Below are 24,179 nucleotides of genomic sequence, written 5' to 3' on the forward strand. Positions count from 1 at the left end.
CTCGAAAATCAGGCAGATTGCACTCGAAAATGGCTCAATTTCAGCCACTTGCACATTGGTTTCCTCAATGCCATCTTCCTTCTTTATGAAGTGGTTGGAGGTGTTCCTTGGAGGAGAGAGAGAGGGTGTTGTTGGAGAATAAAAAGCTAGCAAAGGCCACACATTTGCTATCTTTGATCTTTAGCAAGATAGAGGAGAGAGAAGAGAGCAAGGAGGAGGGTGTTCTTGAGTGCTACAGTAGGAGCTCAAAAATGGAGATGGAGTCTTCTTCTTCCTCTTCCATTTTTGTATCCATGGATAACTAAACCTCCATCTAGGGAGGTGATGAAACTCCTCTTTGTAAGCATGTCTAGTTTTTGATTTATTTTGGGGAATGAAATGTGTATTTGACTAGTTCCATAATCTAGAGCATGTTACATAATGTAATGGATGTTTTAATGTTCTAAAGATCATGTTGCATTAAATACTCTTGTCTTAGATGATTTAATCTCATGGTTGTATGGCTTGTAGTTTCATAGTGACAATGGAGCTAAGACTATGGAATGGTTTTAATGGCATGATTTTGAGTAGCTTGTTAATTCATTGCTTAAGAATTTCTTTTGATGGATTAACCTTGTGACTTGTTATCATGTGCTCTCATCAATTGGTTACTTGTTTGACAATCTCTAGCTTAGTGAGCATGTTGAGGATTGCACCATAGTTTAGGTAATTTAAGCGTGTGGAGCTTTGATAGGTTGTTCTTACATTTTAATTAATTGAATTTCTTGAAGATGATATAATAGTCATGAATTGCTATTCATCAAGGTCATTTCTACATTAATTCCCCAAATCAATCATATAATTAGCTTGTGTAGAGGTTTGGAGTGGATTCACTTCTCTAGACTTCCTTCTCTAAATCTTCTCTTTTAATCTCCTTCAATTTATTATTATATGCATTCTGAATTTGTAATTAAGTGACGACAAACATAACCTCTATGAACACCCCTTCATCATCCTAAGAATGACTCTAAACACTTAGGTTGCCTTAGACTAGCGCAGTCCCAGTAGTTCGACTTACCCGACCAATAGCCCTATTTTACAATGATTCGTGCTATTGCGAAGGTTGATGTATAGTTGATCAACCGATCAGTATCTAGACCCTTTGTATCTTGGTTTCATTAGTGTACTTCATACACTTGTACATTTGTCTTGGAATGGTTTGATTTGACATGTGTTATTTTGTAAGTAATTAAATCATGTATCTTATACTTGTGGTATATTTACTTTATGGATTCTATGTGCTATATATCTTGGATTTAATCTATATAGATGAATACTGTGTTTTCTTGACATTTCACATGCTATTGTAGTTGTGAACTTAGGGCATGACTTGTGTGTTTCAAAATCTTGGTTGTGCATGAAACGTGGTTAATGCATTTCTTGTATTTGATACAATCTTGACTTACACAACTTGTTGATTTTGGGACTTGGGATATCAATCAAGAATTATCATGGCTAGAACTTGGTTCTAGTATAGGGGAAGGTACCCTTAGGTAATAGCCCTAAAGTGATCCCAAGAATAGGGGAAGGTACCCTTGGGTTGATAGCCCTAAAGTGATCCCAAGACTAGTGGAAGGTACCCTTGGGTTGGTAGCCCTAAAGTTATCCCAAGAGTACGGTTTTAATCCGGGCGATATCCAAGTTTCCGCATTGTTTGATTTCACTCTTTAAATTTCAAGTTGCTATTCCTTGAAGATTTAAACTTGTCGTGTATGTGAAATGCTCCAAACTTGCTAGACTGCATAGATATTATGCCTTGTTCTTGAATTCATGTGTTTTCTTTATCGTGTTACTTGGAATATTCCAATCTTGTTACTTGCATAGATATTATGCCTCGTCTTTGATTTCGTGTATTACTTCATGTCGTGCTAATTGGTATGTTCCAATCATATAAATTGCATTGATAATGTGATCCTTATATTCCCTTGTTTTCTTATCGTGTTGTATGGATTGTTCCAATCTTGTTACTTGCATAGATATTATGCCTTGTCCTTGACTTCATGTATAATCTCTTTTCGTGTTTCATAGAATGTCCCATCCTTGTTTAATCGCATAGATAATATGCCTCGTCCTCGATTTCAAGTATACTTCATGTCGCGTTAATTGGAATACCCCAATCTTGTTTACTTGCATAGACATTATACCTTGTTCTTGATTCCATGCGTTATTCTTGTCGTGTTCTTTGGATTGTTCCATTCTTGACTTGTTTCATATATATACATATATCATGATTCTTGTTGATATTGCTCCATGGTAGCTTAGGATGCTCCCTGAGTCTAACCCTTGACACAGACGTTAGGTGACATGATCCCTTTTGAAATGATTCATGTTGTCTAAAAATCTTAAAGAAATTGAGTCGATGTATGCTCATCCCCTACGAATAAACTTGTTAGTCTTATTTATTCACCCCGAAGTTACTGGGTGTTGCAGGTAAAGAAGCTTTGTTATGGGATACACAACACTCTCAGACAGACTAGGAGTCTTGAAGTATTTTTGATGATATTGAATATGCACATGTTAACATATCATGTTTATTTTTGTTTATTTTGACAAAACTTGGATTCTTTGACTCCATATATGTAATGTGTACATAAGTACACCCTTTGTATTGTATTTGACATGTATGAGATGAGGCCAGAGGCCAATGACATGTAATTTGTATCTCATGTATTTTTCGACTTCATGAAATTTTATGAAAATAATGAAAAATGCCAAGTTATTGTCTTGCCATGGTTGCATCGGGTGTGGGAATTCCATTTTCATTCTTTCATAGGGTCTCATTAGTCATGTATGAAGTGTGGCCAAGGGCCAAACGGTCATTTGAAACCATTTCCTAATTTTGATTTTGGGGGGTTGGATTTTGACTCGGCCATTTTTGGGAGCCGTAGACCATTCCCGTGTACTCAAAAGCATCATTTACGTTTGCGTGAATGATTGTTTCCATGAAAAACCCTTTCGTTTGTGTTTTGGGCCTCCTATGGACTCATTTCACCCTTTTGTTGAAAAACTCGGCCCAAGGGCATTTTGGGGATTTCCTTTAGGATATAAATTCCATTCTTGACTCTATCACATAGAAAACATGATTTTAGGGGGAGTTTCTTCATGACATTTTTCCGAAAAATGTCATCTTGACCTCAAAAACTGTGTCGCAAACTCATTTTTCTACTAAAACACTGTTGCTGCTGTTTAAGTTCAACCCTGGTCAAGTTGAACCGGTTCAAGAATAGTTGAACCGGTTCAAGGTTCATTTTTGGTCCAGCATGGGCATTATATCCATGTTAAACTGGTTCAAGAAATGTTGAACCGGTTCAAGTCTTCCAGAGTTTTCAGTTTTGGACTTCGAACTTCAAATAGTTGTAACTTCTTCGTTTTAACTCCGAATTGGTCCATTCTTGAGTCTAAACTGACCGCATCGAAGTAAGATTTCTAATGGTACCAATTTTAGCTTTAGATTATTTTTCTAGCTCAAGTTATCATTGTTTTAGTGAGAGGGTGTCGGATTTGGTTCGAACCGGGATAGGGTTCATCGGGGATTTCTCTTCCTTTGGCCTTGGGACTTTATGTGAAGTTACCAAAGGATGGTTTTGGATGTTTTTAATCTAATTTGACTTGTTGAAAGTTAAATCCCTTCCTTCTTGGGTAAAATGACCATTTTACCCTTGGTCATTCTTTCGGTGGGTTTTGATGCCCTTGTCTTCGTTTTGTTTCCATTAAGCCTCGAAACTCTTTCAAAGTCCATTATTGTGTTCTAGGGATAATGTACATCTCTATAAACTTATTTTCAAGTTGCTTCCGCACGTTATTCATTTGGGTTCCGTGACCTCATGGAAGGTCATCAAAGGGTTTTAGAGGTGTGTTATGCCTTGGGAGACCATTGTATTGTTTCATGCTTCTGCATTTGGATCCGTTAATGGGTCAATCTTTGGTTCATCACTGTAGTTTTGGGTTGAATCAAAACCTGGGTTGTTATATACCTTGCATCCATTTATTTGACATTGTAGTTTAATTAAGCACTCAAAACATTTTTGATCACTCAACCTACTAATCCAACAGTGTTTCCATATCAATCTTGCTCCTTATCCCTTAGGACGATCCCTACTCACCCTAGTTATATTAGTAGTTAGAGGTAGTAGTGGCACTTTACAAATTCAAACTTGGCCACTCTTTAACACATTTTAACTTGTTGGTTCACGACGACAGACACCATAAAACATGAAAGTAAGATAGATGCATGGACTGAAATACCCTAGCTTAGGTGCTGAAATGTGCAACATCTAAGCATTTATCAGGAATCGCCACCAAGCCCGTTCACCAAACCACACACTTTCAACTAATTTGGGGAAAACCTTCTTGTGAACAAAATGCGACTACCAATTGCAATATTAAGCATGGACCATCAAATTCAAGTACGAATTGTCTACCTAACTAACAATTAAACTACGTGTAGAATAACCCATCAATCCTAAGCATAACCCATCAAACTAGTAGCAATTATAGCACACATCAATCTAGAGAATCATAGAATTTGCAATAATAAGCTATGAAATATCAAATCAAGTATAGATTGTCTACCTACCTACAAGCATGAATTAAATTGTAGAACAACCCATCAAGCAAAAACATAACCCATCAAATTAATTGACAAATCTATCTAATGAAAACCATTCATAGCCATCACTAGATTCTAAATCAACTACACATAGACATGCAATTAATATAGAAATACTAGTGTAGAGATCAATTCTCAAATAATCACACATAAGATAACATGTAATCACATAGAGAATTAATAGAAAAAATTAATCCATAAAAATCAAAAGAGAACCCAAGATTCACTAAATTCACAAGGCTAAAACTCTAATCACAAGATATTATTCCCTAAAAAGTATGAATAAGATTTAGGTTTAGGTTTACAAACTTGGGGCTCAACCAAGCTCCAAGGAGAAGTCTAGCCAATCATGGAGGAGGTAGGTGTGATCTTGGAACCCTCAAGAGCAATCCCCAAATATGGCACCATCTTCTTCCTCTTCTTCTTTGTTGAATTCTAGAGAGAAAGTGTATATAGATCTTGAGATATTCTTGGTGCCTCCACTCTTCTATTTTCTTATAACCCTATTCTCTAATTTTTCTAGAGAGAAAAACTAACTATTACAATGTAAAAATAAAAATAAAATTCAAGACAAAAGATATTTTACAAAATGGTTCAATTCCCTTTAAATACAAAGTCCTTGGAGTAGTGAATAAGTCAAAAAATAAGCCTTTAAAATATCTAATCCAGCAACTATATGGTAAGTGGACTTCAGGCACGCGAGAATGAAACAGCTCGCTGCCAGCGTATTCTTAATCGATCGAAGAAATCTTCGACCGATCCAAACCCACTAGAGGCGAAATTATGCATTTTTGACCTTTTTTCGGATTTTTCTGAAATCATCTCAGAACTTTTGCTTGACTCCAAAAAGGCTGTAATAGACCATTTTTAACCTGTTTGAACCTTATTAACCTAAAAATAGAAATATATATAAATATAAATTAGTAATAAAATGGGAAAATAAAAATAAATGAATGGACTAAAATACCCTAACTTAGGTGTTAAAATATGCAACATTTAAGCATTCATCAATCGTCCTAAGGGATTTGCAAGGTATTTGGAATCAAATTCGGTTTAGTAGGTCGAATGATCCAAAAGAGGTTTGGTTGGTTGAATTAAGCTACAATTTAATTCAAAACATACAAAGTAAACAAGCTAAAAATATTAGGGTGTAAGGAATGAGAGAGAGGTCTTAGGGCATAGAGTTCACCACTAAGCTTCATCTTTCTAAACATCTAGCATTTATCAATTTAGGGGGATTCAATGTTGTAAAATAAGTGTGTGTTTGTGTGTGTGTGTGTGCGCGCGCGCGCGCGCCAACAATTAAAACAATAAGCATGGATGACAAAACAAGCATAAATTGTCTACCTAAGCTAGTGTGTAGCACGAATCATCAATTTAAGCCATTAACCATTCAAAAAACCCAATTGATGCACACAAAAATCTAGAGAAATGTGCTACTTGCAATTATAAGAATGAATCATCAAACACAAGTATGGATTGTCTACCTATCTAGGAATTTAAAGACAACTACACTGCAATTATACTAATGGCAAGGAAATTAAACCAATTAAGCTAATAAAGTAGAACAACCCATCAAGCACAAGTATAATCCATCAAACAAATCACAAGAGTAACCAATAAGCCCCATGCCTTGACCATTATTAAATTCACAATTCCAACACACATAGACATGCATTAAATTTGTAAAATCTAATGTAAAGACATAATCATCCATTCCATCATACATATACATATGAATAAAATGAAAGATTAATTGGAAGAATTGATCCATACAAATCATGTAGAAACTCAAAATCTATATATAATCATAGGTCAAAACATCATTTACAACAAGAATCCCCTAAAAATAACAAAAAACTAGATTTTAGAAAGCAAGCCTAGGGCTATCTCTAACCTTAAGAGGGTGATCTAGCCACTTATGGTTGTTGTTATCTTACCCTTAAGGGCTATCTCCATGGTTGAGTTCATCTTCTTCCCCTTTCTTGCCTTTTCTTTTGCTCCAAAAACCCTAATCTAGAGAGAGAAAATTATGTCTAAACTATGAAAAAATTTCGCTAAAAGTTGGGAACCTTACAAAAAATGGTCCAATTTCATTCAAATACAAGCCTCTTTAAGTAGGCAACAAGTCAGAAAATAGGCATTTCATTGGTTTAATCCCGCAGCCAAAAGTTTGGTGGAGTTCGAGCACGCTTGGGAATTAAACAGCTCACTGCCAGCAGGGGCTTGATCGATCGAAGGATACTTCGATGGATCAAAGATAAATTTGATCAATCGAAGATGACGTGGCAAGAAAATATCTTCATTTGGCTTTATCCTTTGCTGAGCTACCGCTGACATGGCACTTCGATGGATTGAGAACTTTCGATCGATCATGGTTGAGTCTTCGATCGATTGAAAGTACTCCAGTGGACTTTTTCTAACTTATTCTGGATTTTCTTCTTAACTCCAAAAAGGAGATAATAGGCTCTTTTTAGCCTATTTAAACCTTATTGACCTGAAATAGACAAAAACAAGGATTATAACTAAAATGAGAAGGTAAAGTAGATGAATGGACTAAAATACCCTAACTTAGGTGCTAATATATACAATATTTGAGCACTTATCACACCCCCAAACTTAGATATTGCTAGTCTCAAGCAATGAACTACAAAGCAAAGAAAGAAATAGATAACTACACAACTATGAACTAGAAAGAAATAAAAAGATAGCACTATTTTCGTAGGGAACACGATTGCATTTAGCATACGCAATAAGCCTTTTGAACCCCTAGGTTACCCCTAATAGACCAGCGAAGTCTCGTGAAGGTTTCCAGAAATGATACCCACAAACATAAAGCTCTTTCTCACTAAAGAGGCACCAATGATCCAGACAAGCATTGAAAGAAAACTACCTTAAGTATGCAATTTTTCAATCACCTCTAAGCAATCTTCCAAAATTTTAACAACAAGCAAGCAAGTATGGTCCTCCACACGTCAAGTAAGATGGTCATGCAAATCAAAACAACTCTAGCATTCTTTTTGAGTGAACCGGCATCAAATATGTTCTTATCTTAGCAAATCAATGAAATAGGCACAACTGGTCTCAAGCTAGTACACAAATCTAGTACCGATCATCAAGACAAAGAATAAACCTTTTTATTCAATTTATTTCCTACATGCTCTCTTTGTTTTTCTTTTTTTTTTCACTCTTTTTTTTTAATAGGATCAGAAGACAAGAGTATGGTGCAATGTAGTGATCTCTTAAGCTTTCTAGAAGATTCATGTAGCGAACGTTAGGTCAATGACTCCCAAACTGGATTGCTTTAGGGTATTAGGTGGAAAGACACCCCTAAGGACTTACAAGCTCAAATCAACTAGGCTACAAATCGAAACAACTCTCATCTAATCATTTTCCACTCCCCACTTTGGTGAGAAATGCTCACTTTATTTGCTTTTGCAAACCTTTTTTTTTTTTTTTTTTTAGAACTATTGTGTAGGCCTTCCATCTTTCATGCGAGAGTTCGATGCTTAATGAGGCACGAATCCCAGTTACTCGGATAAAGGTTTGTTATTTAGCATGCAAGATCATCTTGTCAAGAATGGAAGCTTTCAAAACAATACTAGCTCAATTGGAATATAACCAAATCAATGATCAACTAAGTATGTACCCCATAAATGAATACTAGTGTACACATGTGCAAGTGTAGAACTCTAGAGTGAATCTCAAAGCAATCTCACAAACATGATATGTGGACCACAAAAGCAAACAAAATGTCAATCTTTTGAAAATTTGTGCTAAAAAATGACTTCCAAAAGGCATTTAAGGAGTATTGAACTCACAAGTCAAGCAATTTTTAAATTCTAAGTACCATAGTCCTCAAAAGATCAAAATCATTGCTAAGCTCTCAAATCATATCACATGCATAGAAAATAAGTGTGATATGCCAAAATATGCTTACACTCCCCCAAACTTAATCTGTGCATTATTCTCAATGTATAAAGATATCCATAGATAGTGGAAAGAGTATACCAAATGGTCGTAGCATATAGAACCCGGCAATGGAAGCTTGGCATTAGAAGACGCACACCCCCAAACTTAGATTCCAAAAACCTGTCTGAAAATGGTCACACTAGCAACTTTCAAAGCATATGCATCAATGATAGAAATGAGAGATAAAATGAAGAATTTGGAATGAATGGGCTTAAATCCATGGCATATAGCAATAAAATCTTGAATACCCAAAAGTAATATCCAAAACCAATGTAAAGATATCAAAACGGTAAAAATATCCCCAAAGATAATCAATGTATCAGAATATCAAAGCAATGTCAGGATCAGGTAATGTAATGATGAGTAATAGAGAGAGAATGGTGGAATCACGGGACAACATCTGGCCTAAGCATATCTGTAATGATCTGGATAATCTCTGACATCTCCTGGCTATATCGAGTAATATGCTGAACGTTTGTCCAAAAATCTGTGTTGTCTTTCCTCGTGTCTGCTACAGCTCTCGCTAGGTTGTCAATTGCCTCGCTAAGTCATCAGATTGTCTCGTCATGTCAACTCTGAAAGAAGTAAAATCTGACTGCAGTTGAGTCAGCTCAGCTCTATAGCTGGAATCTGAACTGGCATGCTAGGAACGAGTGTCAGCTTGGGGCATTGGCTCTGAAGAAGGAATAGATGACGAACCTGGCTGTTGAGATGGATGGGGAAGAAGAGATGGATCCGACTGAGTAGTGGAAGTGGAAGCTAAAGTGCGCGTTCTCTGCCTGGGTCTGAAAGAGGAAGGTGATCCTTGAGATCCTTTATCTGCCTGCTCCTGTACTCTCTACTGTGCTTAGAGCCTTTTCTGCTCTTTGTTTGCCCGACTCTTCAGATAAGGACATGCTTGTGCAAAAAATGATTAAGAAAGCTGCAGAAATAACATTCACATCATTCTTTAATATTTAAAAACTCAACATGCTTCAATAGTCAAATGATATATCATGGCACAATAGACAATCTCAAGCATGCAACATGGTGCAATGATAGCAAAGAAGGCAAAAAAGTCACTTTTGATAACATTTATGCAAGCATGTGACCAATATGACAAGTATAGGATGTGATGTGCATAAAACATGCAACGTTCGTTCACAAACCTAAAACTCACAAGGATTTTACAATTTTTAAGCAAGTAGACTCTAGGATGACATCGTATCAATTCCTAAGTAGAATGTCTACAAATTCAACATTTAAGACCAATGGAGCAAGCAGGGTGACATGTAGAAAACAATCATGGCAAATGTCTACCTATAACTAAAGAAGCATGTATATCATAAAATAAAGACTAAGTAAATGCACGGTTACAAAACACTTCAAACCTAGGAATGTTATGATACACAAGTTCAAAGATGAATTCTAGACATGGTATGTAACTATGTAGTATGTTTATGAATGATGCACAAATAGCAATGCCAAACTCCAATCACAGAAATATCCCATACTCTAATTTCAACAAAATCAACAATCTACGATCACTCATAGATCGTAACCCCCTCTAAGCAATATAGAAGCAGAGAAATGATCATTTATGGCTCGTGACCCCCTTTAAGCTTAAATAAAGCAAAGAATGATAAAGAATGAGAAGAATAAGAAACTTACCCCTTTTTGGATCAAAACAATGACCAGTTTAGAACCTCGGTCTTAAGCCATTACTAGCTTTTCAAGAACGGATCACAATTATATACAATCAAACAAAATGGCAATTTAACATCAACTTTCCTAAACTTAACCACAAAAAAATAAAAATAAAAATAAAAATAAAAAAAAAACAACAATTTTTGGATTAAGTGTAAATACATTTAAGATCACAACACTTTCCAAAGAAACATTCTCCCAAAACTTATTCAATTTGCATTTCAAAGTTCAATTTAACTTAGTTAAAGATCAAGAAATCTAGACATTGCAACAAAGATTTATTAAATCATGCTTGAAAAACCAATAATGTGACAAAGGTGTGTGCAATTTCTGACCAAGTATGTACAAACAAGGCATCTTGCATTTTATTGCACAAAACACACATTTATTTCAAGTAAAATCACATTTAGGCAAATTCATGCTTATTATACAACCTCGGAACATTTGACTTCAAAAAGTTTGGTTCAAAAGGACAATGCAACACATTTTGCAAGAAAAGTTCAATTTCATAACAAATTAGCTCAAAAGATATCAACTAGACACCCTCACATGACAAGAATCAAGAATTGAACACAAACTATCTTAATGGCACTTAGAACATGAATTTGGATGGAAAAGAGAGCAAATAGAACCAAATTCAACTCATTTAAGGGCATTTTGGACAACTTTGGGAATTTTCAACACTTTTAGTTCAAAATTAGCATTTTTGAAAACTTTGGGGTCTAAAACATTCATATGCATTATAGACAGGTATCATAACAAGAATCATGCATTGAACATTGAATAATTGAAAGAATTGAAACTCGACTTCACTTTTCAATAATAAAGTTCAAAAACCCATTTTCAAGTTTTGGAAACCAACAAGCTATGCACAAAAGCCATTTCCAACATTTCAAGAATTATTTCTCAACATATGCACCTTAACCATGAGCATGTATCAAATTAAGTTCAAAACTATTTAAAAAATTTCATTGCAAATCAATATCATGCATTTAGACTTGACTTTGCATTTCAAGACTTCAACAATTCAAGTTTCAGTTTTCAAAGCACAAAACTCATGCATTTATACACTATGAATTAACATCCATTTCTTACTTTGAATAGCAAATGAAATAAAATGGGAGCATGCTCACAACTTTTTTTTTAACTTCAATGCCAATTTGTAACTCCAAAATTTCAAGAATCTTTCCAAGTTCAAAGCAATTTCATTTCCAATTTTCATTTTTAACAAATCATGCTTCACAAAGTCTCTCCATACACAATTTCAAATTTTCAACTACAATTTACATTTCAAAATTCAATTCAAAATTTTCAATTCATGCCTCACAATTAAACTTCAACAACATCTCACAATTTTACTTTCCATTTTACAATTCAAATTCAAAGATAATACACAAGTGTCACATTTTTTTCAATTTCAAAAACTCAAAACATCTCAACTCACATTCAATCTTTCAACATGGCATAACTTCCCCAAAAATGTCAACAGTTTAAATATCCATTTTTCAGCATTGAAATTCCAGAATATAAAACACAAAGTACATATATATATCAATTCAATTCCACGGCCCAATCAACAAAGTACATCAACAAAACCATCCATTTAAAATGCCCATCCTCCATTCAACACAATAACAAACAATAAACAATCCATATTGTCAGCCTATTCTCTATAATAACAGTGCACTACCCAATTCACAAACCAATTCAAGATTCTCCCATCCTCAAGTCAAATAACAATCCCAAATAATAACCAATTCAATCATTACAGTGGATAAGTCCAATTAAGTCCCAATTTTCTATAAAAATAATAATAAAAAAAATAATAAAAAACAAAAAATTTGAAAATTTTCAATTATCTAAAATATTTTTTTAGTTTTTCAGTTTCAATTTTTCATCCACAATAAAATATATACACATTAAAAATAAAGAAACAAGAAAATAAGATGAAAATGAAAAATGGAAATCAAAATTTTAATTGGGTACATACCCAAATCAAAGGACAAGAGAGGAACAAAGAGAGAGAGTTTGGGATGGACTCGAAGAATTTTTGGCCAATCCGTGGCCGGAGAAAATGGTGGAGGTCACCAGAAAATGCAGAAACACTCTGGAATGTCGCCGGCGATGAGATCGACTCTCCTTGGCCTCCTTAGCTAGAGATAGAGATAGAGAAAGAACTCGAGATTGAGAGAGAGAACTCCAAGACGGAAAAAGGAGCTCGGCCATTTGGCCAAGAGCTTATTGGAAATGGATAGAAGCTTCGGCAGTGGCGAAGAGAGCTTCGGGTTTTGTCGAAACAGAGAGGCAACAAGAGGAGGGGTGGCTCGCGATGGGGTTGTGGTGCCTTCGGTGATGGTGAGTGGTGGTGGGCAGGGTGAAGGTGGTTGTGACGAGGTTAAGAGGGGAAGAGATGGAGTCAGGGAGAAAGAAAGAAAGAGTATGGGTGTGTTGGGTAAGGTTGATTTGGAGGGACAGGGAGAGAAAAGAAAAGAGAGGATAGTGTAAGTTTGTGTTTGGGTAAGTTAAGTGGAGGAATAGGGAGAAATAGGGAGGGATATCTATCCCTCCTTATTTCTTATTTGCTTTCTATTCAATTTTGAGAAGATAGGGAGAGACAGGGAGAGAAAGCATAGTAATTTTAAGTGGTATTTTGATAATACCAAAATTAGCCTCCACAAATCAGTATACAGATTTATTATTGCATTCAAGTCCCGTGGTTATGAAAGGGTAAAAAAATAATTTGTCTACAATCCTTTCTTTTCTTTTCTCTCCTCTATCTTATCAAAATAAGAATAAGTATCATTTCTTTTCTTTTCTTCCCTATCTATCTAAACACAAATAGAAATTATTACTATCCTATCATTTCTTTTCTTTTCTCTCATAACTAATACTATTATTTCTTTTCTTTTTTCCCCTGTCTATCCAAACACACCCTATGGGAGGAAGAGAGAGAAAGGGAGAAAAAAAGAAAAAGAAAAGAAAAAGAAAAGAGAGAGTAAAAGAATAAAATAAATAAATAAATAAATATATCAGAAGCTAAATGGCCAAAACAGCTTTCTTGGGATTTGAAAAGACGCCATTTTCGATCGATCGAAAGTCTTTGATCCATCGAAAACTTACCTTGATCATTTAAAATTGAATTCAAAGAAGAAATTTTTTCTCCAATTCGATTGATTGAAAAATGTGGCGATAGATCGAAAAGATTTCGAACGATAGCTTGGGAGATGAAAAGTTTTAATTCATAGGTTTGATCAAACGAAAAGGTGTTTTGATCAATTGGGATAATGTTCAAAGGATGAATATTGAGAGCTGATTTCTAGGTAAAACAGGGCTCTGCAAACTTCGATCGATTGAAAATGGCACTGAAAGTGCAAAAAAGGCTCAAAACTGCTCGGAAATTCGAATGATTATTTCAAAACATATCTAGACGATGTAAAAGATAACAAAAGAATAAATGGAGACACAGGGTTTGAAAGCCCTACGAAGGACTAGTGTTTAACGTCTCTAGTAAGACGTTGAGCTCTTTTAGCCCAGATCAAAAATTTTGTTAGACATCCCCTTCTCAATGGGGTGAAATGAATTTTGAACCCTACCCAACAAATCATTCCCTAAGGAAATTGTTGGATTTGATTCAAGTATATTTGATGGCTTTTGGTCAAAGGGATTCTTGGGCTTCCATGCCCTTTTAACATTGGATTTTAAAATAACTTCTTGGGAAGACTCCTTGGTAGGCAATCCAATTGATTTAGACACATTAACAAGAGATGGCATTTCATCCTTTTCAACAATTTTTTTCCAGAACAAGAACATCTTCATGCTTGTCAATTGAATTAGGGGTCGGATTAAATATATTCAACTTAACTTTCATATGGCCAAAGGAAATCTTTATTACCCCCATCCTACAATTTATGTTGGCATTGGCGGTAGCCAAGAAAGAACGGCCAAGGATAACGGGGATTTGGCTTTTCGGATTGGCAACCGGCTCAGTGTCAATTACCATGAAATCAACCAGGAAGAAGAATTTATCAATCTTTATCAAAATATCTTTGATAAGTGCTCAAATGTGACGCATTTTAACACCTAAGTTAGGGTATTTCAGTCCATTCATCTATCTTACTTTCATGTCATAGTACTTATTTATGTTTTTGCCTATTTCAAGTCAATAAAGTTCAAATAGGCTAATAAAAGCCATTTAGCTCAATTTTGGAGCTAAGGAGCAAAGTTGGAAAGAAGTCAAGAAAATTGCACCAGAGGAACTTCGATCGATCGAAGGAAATCCCGATCAATCGAAAATGGCTACAATCGATCAAAATGAGGCAGTGCCAGCTTAGCAAAGTGGATAAGGCCCAGAAGATATTTTTGATGGCATGTCAGCTTTGATTGATTGAGGCTAAGTGTTCGATCGATTGATCGAACTAACTGCTGGCAGTGAGCTATTTATTCTCGATCGAACTAACTACTGGCAGTGAGCTATTTATTCTTGAGCGCGTCGAACTCTACCTAACTTGTGTAGTTGCGAATTTCCTCTAATCATAGGCTGTAATTCTCACTTGGTGCCTACTCAAAGAGGCTTATAATAGGCTAATTGAACCATATTGTAAAAGATATCATCTAGTTTTTCTTACAAAACATAAAAATAGTTTTCTCTCTAGAACTAAGGTTTTGGGAAGAAAGTAAGGATGAAGATGATGATAATAACCTCCAAGCTAGCCCTTGAGGGTTCCATGACTACTACAATGAGTGGCTACTTCCTTCTCTTGGGGCTAGAGATATCCCCTAGGCTTGCTTCCTAAACCTAGCTTTTGTGTATTTTTTGGGATTTTAGTTGTAATTGATGTTTTGACCATGAATAAATATAGATCTTGTGACCCTTACATGATTTAAATGGATTAATGCTTTCAATTGATCATTTAATTCTATCCATATGTCTATGTATGCTAGAATGAATGTTTATGTGTTTTTCTCTAGATTTAATGAAATTAATGCATGTCTATGTGTGTTGATGTTGTTAATCTAGTGATAGTCAATGCATGGTGCTTAATTGATTACTCTTATGATTTATTTGATGGTTCATACTTATTTCTTGATAGATTATGCCATATCCTTAGTTTAATTAGCGTAATTTTCATGTCATTAGCTTAGTTGTAGTGTAATTGCTTTAATTTCTTAGATAGGTGGACAATCCATTATCGTTGTTTGATGTTCCACACTTATGAATGCAAGAAGTACATTTCTCTATATTTTTATGTATGCACTAATGCTGGTTTAATTGAATGGTTAATGGTCTCATTTGATAATTTATGCTACTCATTAGATTGATTAGACAAACTATGTTTATTTGTCATCCATGCTTAGTTTTAAATTGGTGACACATAAACTCACAAGTTACAACTTAAATTTTCCCATTAATTTACAATTGCTAGTGTTTGGTGAAGTAAAGCTTAGTGGTGAACTCTAAGCCCCAAGACCTTTCTCTCATATATCTTTCTCTAATTCTAGATTGTCACTCCATTGCATTATTTTAATTGAATCATTAGTTTAATTAATCAATCAAATCATCTTTTGATCATTCGACCTACTAATCCAACATTGATTCCAAGAATACTGTCCATTTCTCTTGGGACGATCCCTACTTACTCTAGCTACATTAATAGTTAGTGGTAGTAGTGGCATTCTATAAATTCAAACTTGGCCACATTTCACACACCACTTTTGTGCTTTAGTCTGACGACACACCAAGTTTTGGCGCCGTTGCCGGGGATTGGCAACGCCATATTTTGGAATTAATTAAGAATTAGTACTCTTTTGATCTTTTCTTTATTTTATTTTACTTTGGTTACTTATTGTGTTTGTTCTTGATTGGCTAGGTACATTGAGCCAAGGGAAATGAACCAAATGAACTTCAAAGCAAAGAAACAAGAAGCTAAGCAAAGTAAAAAGCATAAAAGCAAAAATAAATGAAAATTTGTAAAGCAAAGTAAGGTAAAAAGTTAAAAATAAATTAAAGTTGCTTAAGGACACTTTGTGAGCTTTTCTAACTCTCTTACTTAGTTAAATCATCGGCCCGCGTGGAGGCAATTCTTATTTATTTAGAAACATCGTCGGCCCGCATGGAGGCAATTTATTTTTCTTGTATAGTGTTGAAAGCATGGGAGTATGGGATCAATGTATGTGGAGGTTCATTGACTGACTTGTTGCGGAAGAGAAGTGCTTGTTACTTGCTTATTGTTGAGTTGTTGTTTGTTTTTGTTATACATGCATGGTCATAGGTCATTGAATCATACTCTTGTCCCACTTAATTTGAATCTTGAATCCATTGTTCGTAATCCTAGGGGAAGGGGTAGTTCCAGTGACTCCATTTTATCAATGGAGGAACATAATGAGGACCATGTGGAGGACCTTGGTCACATCGACCAACAAGGTATTCTTCACCCTAATGTGCATCTACATCATGATAACATTCAAGTACCATTAGGCATGCCTAGACCCTTCATTCCACAACAATAAGGCTAAGTTCCGATGGGAATGCCTCGGCCATTTTTTGTACCACCTCCACCTCCCGTTGTTCAAGTAAATCATGGTGCTTGTGTTGAGCCACCAATTGTGAATCCTCCCCTTACTTTGAGAGATCATTATGAGCCAAATGAGTATAATGCACCAACATGCATTTAATTACCTCCATTTAGAGCACACCATTATGAAATTAAACCACAAACATTTCAAATGCTTCCCAATTACTATAGGCTACCAAGTGAAGAACCTTATGAGCATTTGGATGAGTTTCTTGAAGTGTGTTCTACCGTGAAATACACAGACATGCCAGAAGAGGTTTTGAAGCTAACTCTTCCCTTTCACCCTTAAAGATAAAGCAAAATACTGGTTTAACAATTTGAGGCCTTTTTCGATAACTTCTTGAGCAGAGATGCAACAAGAGTTCTTGAAAAAGAACTATCCGGTATCAAAGACCAATGTAATGAGAACTTTAATTCATGAATTTTCATAAGGGGAAGGGGAAATGTTTCATGAGGCATGGGAACGATTGAATGATTTGCTTAGGAAATGTGCACACCATGACATTCCCAAATAGCAATTGGTTCAATTCTTCTTTGAAAGTTTGTCGGATAATTATAAAGGAATGGTTGAAGCTTTTATGGGTGGTTTTTATCTTGATAGGCATGAAGATGATGTATGGCACTTATATAAGAGCATGAGTGAGAATTCAATACATTGATCTTTATCATCTAAAAATGGTAGAAATGTAGGTGGAGAAAGAATGTTGGCTTATGTCAAGTTGACCATTCTAATGATATAGCAGCCAAAGTGAAGTCTTTATCCCAAAGGTTTGATCAACCAAAGTTCGGCGAATCAAGTGTCTTCCTCCCCTAATCATACTCATCATCCTTCCAATGAATCATACATGACTTGTTCTAGTGTTTTACATTCTATTTCCAGTTGTCCCCATGGACATGTGCAAAGTGAACACCATGAACAAGTGAATGTCGCTTTTGTTAACCAAGGGAATAATCCATATGGCACTCACTATAATCCTAAGTGGAGGAACCATTCAAACTTCTCTTAGAAAAGCCAAGGGGAAGGCTCAAACCCTCCCCAAAGTGGTTTCCAGAACAAGTATTACATGGAAACCAATTTTCAAACTCCCATTTTCCAAATCAATCTTCATATTCTCAAGGAAATTCAATAAGTCCTGCATTTAAAGAGAAAGTTTTAACCACTTTGGGTACTTTAGATGCAAATACTCAATTGCTTCATTCTCATTTCCAATCGATTGCAAAGCTAGAAACCCAAGTCGGGCAAATAGCTAGTACATTGAATTCTAGGGAAAAAGGGAAAATGCCTTTGAATCCACCACCAAAGCAACAATTTGTTGTGGAGACCAATTCCTCTTCGGAAGGTCACACACTTGAACAGGTGAATGCGGTGACCACTTTGAGAAGTAGAAAAGTTATTAATAATCAAGTTGGTGTTCCTAATGAAGAGAGTGAACCAGTACAACCAAAAGTTGACACCCGTCCCGTCTCACATCCTATTCCTCCTTCATTGCATGTAAAAGAATCCATTGTTGAAAATGTTTCTAAAAATGATTTTGAGAAAGTTTTTGAGTCCAAAGCTCCATTTCTAAATGCTTTAAAAGCATCCACCTCCCTTTAATAGCAACAAAGCAAAGCAAATGAAATCATTGATGTGTTTAGGTAAGGTAAAATCAATCTTCCTCTCATGGATGTAATTCGAAAAATTCTGACTTATACCAAATTTTTGAAAGATCTTTACACCCTTAAGAGGAAGAACAAAAGCTAAGCACTGAAAAAGTTATTTTGACCGAGCAAGTAAGCTCAATTTTGCAACACAACACCCTCCCAAAATTCAAATACCTTGGTTCACCAACAACTTCTTGCACTATTTGTGATCATGTAATCAATTGGGCTGTTCTTGATTTAGGAGCGAGTATGAATCTCAAATTAATATATAACAAGGACTAAGTCATGACCATGCCATATATCAAGTCTAAAATGGAATACAAGCAAGGTACAATTAAGTAGAATTTAAATCAAATTAAATTCATTAAATCTCTAGATTTCAAAACTCATTTAAATCATCCCAAATTAATATATAGTAAAGATCAAGTTATGACCATGCAATATACCAAGTCTAAAATGGAATACAAGCAAGGTACAATTAAGTAGAATTTAAATCAAATTAAATTCATTAAATCTCTAGATTTTAAAACTGATTTAAATAATCCCAAATTAATATCTGCAAAGTGGTCCCTCCTCTAAATATCTTGCAAACTTAATTGCAAAATGGTCCTTTTTGAAAAATATCTTCCAAATTAAATTACAAAATGGTCCCTAAGACGAAAAATAATTACTTTATTTAATTACACTAAAATCCCAAAAATCAAGAATGTTTCTAAGAAACATGCATTCATGCCTTTTATGAAAAAGTAAGCAACTAGCATACTTTTCTACAAAAGTAAAAATACACATGGCATAGAATTTAAATATCGTGGATGCATGCAAAACCGGAATCAAATCCGAACACGAAAAGTGAGGTTGTGCCAACAAAGTGACAAATGAGACGAAAAGTGAATAGTGTCAAAAAAGTGAAAATGTGGAAATGACTCGGTCCTTAAAGGAAGTTGTCAATCCAAATGAAAGAGTCTCAGAAACCATTCTCAAGCACTCAAGATGACACTAAGTGATGAGAAACCAAATATAAAAAGGAAAAGACAATGGAAAAAATTTATCCGTAAAATTTGAGGAAAAAAGAAAGGAAGAAAAATGACAGGGTCATTACAACCTTCCCACCTTAAAGGGACTTCATCCCTGAAATCCAGCCCCAATAAAACAAAAGGCAAAACCAGGATAACTATGGAGTATATCTCCGAGTATCCCACACAACATGCTACGAAAACAATCCCAAAATTGAAAAACAACGTACAACCAATGTCATTGGCACCCACGTGCTCACGACAGGACAACCTCTCAAAAGAAAAGCGACCACACGGTCACACGATAAGTTGAAACTCACACACAGAACCCAAGGTCTGACAAAGGAATGAAAGGCAACAACCGTAAGCATCCCTCCTAACAAACCATCATACCGATCCAAAAACACCCACCAAAAGAACTCTAAAATAACCACGTATCAAATCAAGGTACCAAACAAGGATGACATGGCAGTACGAATAGCGGCCAAAACCCACCCACGACGTACTCAAATGTGTGGTAGCAATGACAGTGCCCAGTACCCACCCACACTTACTCGTCAGTAAGGTAGCATCGACGGCAACTAGCGCTCGCCCACAACACATAACTTTATGCGGTAGCATGACAGTATAAGGTATTAGTCCATAACCTGCCCCCACTAGGTTTACCTATGAAACCTCTCAAAACAAATGACATTAATGTCTGAAAAGATCATTACCAAAAGCACTACGGAAACCAGGCATCTTGTGAGAGTTGGGGTAACTAATCCCAAAACTCTGACAACAACGTCATAGGCACCGCAACGCTTAAGGCCTTAAATCCTCAGTGCAAGTAGGGCCAGCAACGTACTCCTACATTACAAAACACCCTCATCAACGACCTTAGTCATTAATCCCAAGCCTGTCAAACAAAACAACGTCTCTAAAATCCCAGATATCATCCTAAAACAGATCAACTACTAGACTACTCATCGTAATTAAACATCGGATCAAAATCCCTATCACAGATAACTATATCCTTGAAAAAAAAATCCACCACGTGGCACACACATCAAATTTCTGACTATCAAGGTCACAATACGAGTCTCTCAAAACCGTGCTTGGCATCACCAAGTTAAATCAAAATTCCTCAATTTTGATCCATAAACAATCACTGGAACTACGATTCCTCAAAACTATGCCTAGTCATAACTAGGACGAGAAAATTCCACAAACAAGCTGGCTCTAATAGGAAATTGCAGCTCAATGAGCTTGAGGAAATCCGGAATGATGCTTACGAGAGTGCCAAGGTCCACAAAGCTAAGTCCAAAGCATTTCATGATAAGTAAATCATTCATAAGACTTTTGTACCAAGCCAAAAAGTTTGGCTCTTCAATTTTCATTTGCGACTCTTTCCTATAAAACTCCGTTCACGGTGGCATGGTCTATTCCTTATCACATCTGTCTTTCCTCATGGTGCTATTGATATTCAAGATCCTAAGAATGGAAATATTTTTAAAGTCAATGGCCAGCGGCTTAAGCCTTATATTGATGGCAAAGTCCCGGTTGAAAATGTGGAGATCATCCTTTTGACGGATCCAATTTCTGAGGACTAATCTGATTCCTGGCTTGTCTAGCTATCGACGTTAAATTTAGCAATCATAGGAAGCATTTTCTTGGCCCATTGTTTTCTAGCCTTCTATTTGCATTGACCAAAATTTTAATATTACCTAAGTATGGACTGCAAATTTAGCGTTTTCATGAAAAGGCCTCGATTTCCGTTTCGAGGGTCAGTCTAGCTGTCTCTAATCATATTTAGGTCTTGGTAGAAGTTTTGGAATTTTTTGGGTCCATCCCGACAGTTTTATATAAAATAAAAAATAAATAAAAAAAAACAACAAGCAACCAAATTTGCTACCGGTAGCAGCTTGCCATGCCACATTGTTCTGCGCACGCACCCTTGATAGCTTGCTACCAGTAGCACAAAGCTGCTTCCAGTAGCACAAACCTAGAACAGGCCCATTGGCTTGACTTTGCCCCTTTTTCTTTGCCCTATTCTCTTAATTTCTCTTCTACTCATTCTCACATTTGTAACCACCATCTCCATTCATGCCTTACTCATACTCTTCTTCATTTTCCACCAACTTCTCCTACCTTCATTCCACCATTCTTCCTTTACATACCATTCCACAATTCTTCCTTCACTCCACTCCTATCATCATCTTTCTCTCTTCTCTTTTAAGGATGCAATAGGAGCTTGAGTTTGGCAGCTTGTGTGGTAAGATTTCTCAATTGGTGCTCTTTAATTCTTGTATGATTGTCCCTTCTACATCATTGTAATCTTGACTCTCTCATTGTGCATTTTCTTCCATTGGAGAAGTTTTTCTACATTAGTTGTTATATATGGATTTAGTTGTTGTGTGTGGATGTTCCACTTTTAGAGGATAGGATTCAAAAATTTGAGGACTGTTGTGGAGTCTTATATATTGTGGGATTAACTGCTAAGGATTTTGTTGAAAATTTTGGGATTTTAAATTCTCTTCCCTTCTCTTTGCTTTAGATTTTTATGGAGTGCCCACCAACTGCTCGCTAAAAGTTCTGAACTAATTTCCTCCTCTCCAGTGGCACCTAAAATCACCCAAAATCGTGCTAGGCCCAATGATGAGGTACCCACAACTGATTGGGAAGAGTGGCCCCTTGAATATGAGGTGCAATTTGAAATTCACAAATACTTCAAGACAAATTGATAAACCACTTGGAAAAAATATCAAATCCCGAGCTTTAAAATCTTTATTCAAATTATATAGTAGCGTCATCTATTCCCACATCATCTGCCTCTTCTATCAGAATCTGTCCTACTCATGTGACAATCCCGACATTCTCAAAACTTCTATCAATGACACCAACTTTGAGTTTTCCATTGATGACATTGCCATTGCTCTTGGTTACCCCATTGATTCTCCTCTTGATGAGGATACCGCTGCACCTCTTTTTAGGCCAATCATTGGCACAACGGATGTTAATGATGTTGTGTAATACATTTTCCATGATGAGAATGCTGATAAGAAGCATAACAACACTAGTAAATCATTTTTGCCATGCCGTGTGTGGTTTATCGACGTTGTCCTCTCCAAAAATGCATATCTTATTGGTACCCATTTGAGGAGTCACAGTGATTTGTTGGCGGTAGTCTATTGTGCTAAAAAGGGATTTTTGTTTCAGTTCCCTCTCTTGTGTGGAACCAACTCCTCAAGGTCTATAATGAGCTGCTCCTCAAGCAATTTGAAAGGTCCACAACTTGGGGGTTTCCATTTCCTTATGTAACAAAGGCTTTGTTGTTGCAAGGGAGGAGGAGATGGATACCATGCTTCCAGTTTATTCCATTAAGGACTGGAATAAAAGTGTAGCATAAATGAATAGAACTCGGGTGCTGAAAATTGGTGATGTTCCTAACTGGGGCAATTGATGATGATGAGGTGCCTATGGATGAAAATGTTGTGCCTCAGGTCCTGAACCCTCCACTAGCTATGTTTAGAGCTAAGTATAACATGCTTTCTACTCGTTTAGATACTCTTTAGCTGAGGGTTGAGACCATGGATGGCAACCTTGCAGATTTTTATCGCGAATCTCAGGAGGGACAACAAGCCCTGTATACCATGTTGTAGTCTATTTTTGTTCATATGACTAGTGGTGCTGGCCCATCTTTGACTGCTCCTATCGATGATTGATGTGTGCATTATCTTTTGTTTCCATGTTTTCACTTTAGACTCTATTTTTGGGCTGTGTTTGGCATGACTTGTGGGTTCACTTTTTGATGTGCACAATTTCGTTTTGTTTCCCCTTTATAACTTGATTTTCTAATAAAAGCATGCATGCTTCATTTCAGCTTAAAGCACACTAAAGCATGTGTGCTTTAGTGTTGTTTTGATAGATTTTTAGGTCTAAGTTTGGGGAAAGAAATTTGGCATCTCTTCACGGGATTGCATGCAGCTTCATTGCTGGAGTTGCCTCACTCACTTGGTAGTATTGGTCATTTTTACCCCTTATGCTTTTTATTTTTCCATCGTTGTCTTCATACATTAAGGACAATGTATCCACTAAGTTTGAAGGTGTTTGTGTGTGATGGTATATATGCGTCATTGTTATAGTTTTGTTATTAAATAAATAATAATAATAAATGAAAAATAAAAAGAAGCAAATGAATTCTTATTTTTGGAACTTATTGGAGAGTGAAGTATGTGATTAATACATCTTGTATGGATGTGTTTGATGTCAAAGAATGAAAAAATAAAAATAAATAAATAAATAAATTTGTTGATAAACATGCTTAGATGAAGAAGGTCCATTTCATGACTTAGATGTATCATCTTTGAGTTTTCATTCTCTAAGTAGAATTTACATTGCACATGATCACACCGGAAGCATTTAAATGAAAATTATGCACCCTACTCTTCTTTATACCACAGAAATGGTTGATTTAAAGTGACAAGTTAGATGAATGAGTATCTTTGGCATGAATAAAAAAATAATAATAAAAATAAAATAAATAAATAAATTCAATAAAGTGTGTTGAATTCTCTTAACTTGTTAACCGAGTAACCGGACCTCTTGCATCACTAAGCATTGAGTGTTCACTTTAAAAGAAAGATGAGTGGATATTATATCATG

At 35.8% G+C, this 24,179-nt stretch overlaps 1 long non-coding RNA gene across 1 annotated transcript; it reads right to left on the bottom strand.

The window, feature by feature from the left end:
- Window positions 1-6,430: 6,430 nt before the first annotated feature.
- On the bottom strand, window positions 6,431-12,749 carry LOC132300795 (uncharacterized). The gene is made up of 2 exons (XR_009480570.1): window positions 12,297-12,749; window positions 6,431-9,542 (listed from the first exon to the last, which is right to left on the bottom strand). It is a non-coding gene; the product is annotated as an uncharacterized LOC132300795 (long non-coding RNA).
- Between the last annotated feature and the right edge of the window lie 11,430 nt (window positions 12,750-24,179).

The sequence above is a fragment of the Cornus florida genome, unplaced genomic scaffold, assembly GCF_030987335.1.
Source record: "Cornus florida cultivar Cherokee Brave unplaced genomic scaffold, ASM3098733v1 CherokeeBrave_3.0.0_Hap2_Chr03, whole genome shotgun sequence".
Lineage (NCBI taxonomy): Eukaryota > Viridiplantae > Streptophyta > Magnoliopsida > Cornales > Cornaceae > Cornus > Cornus florida.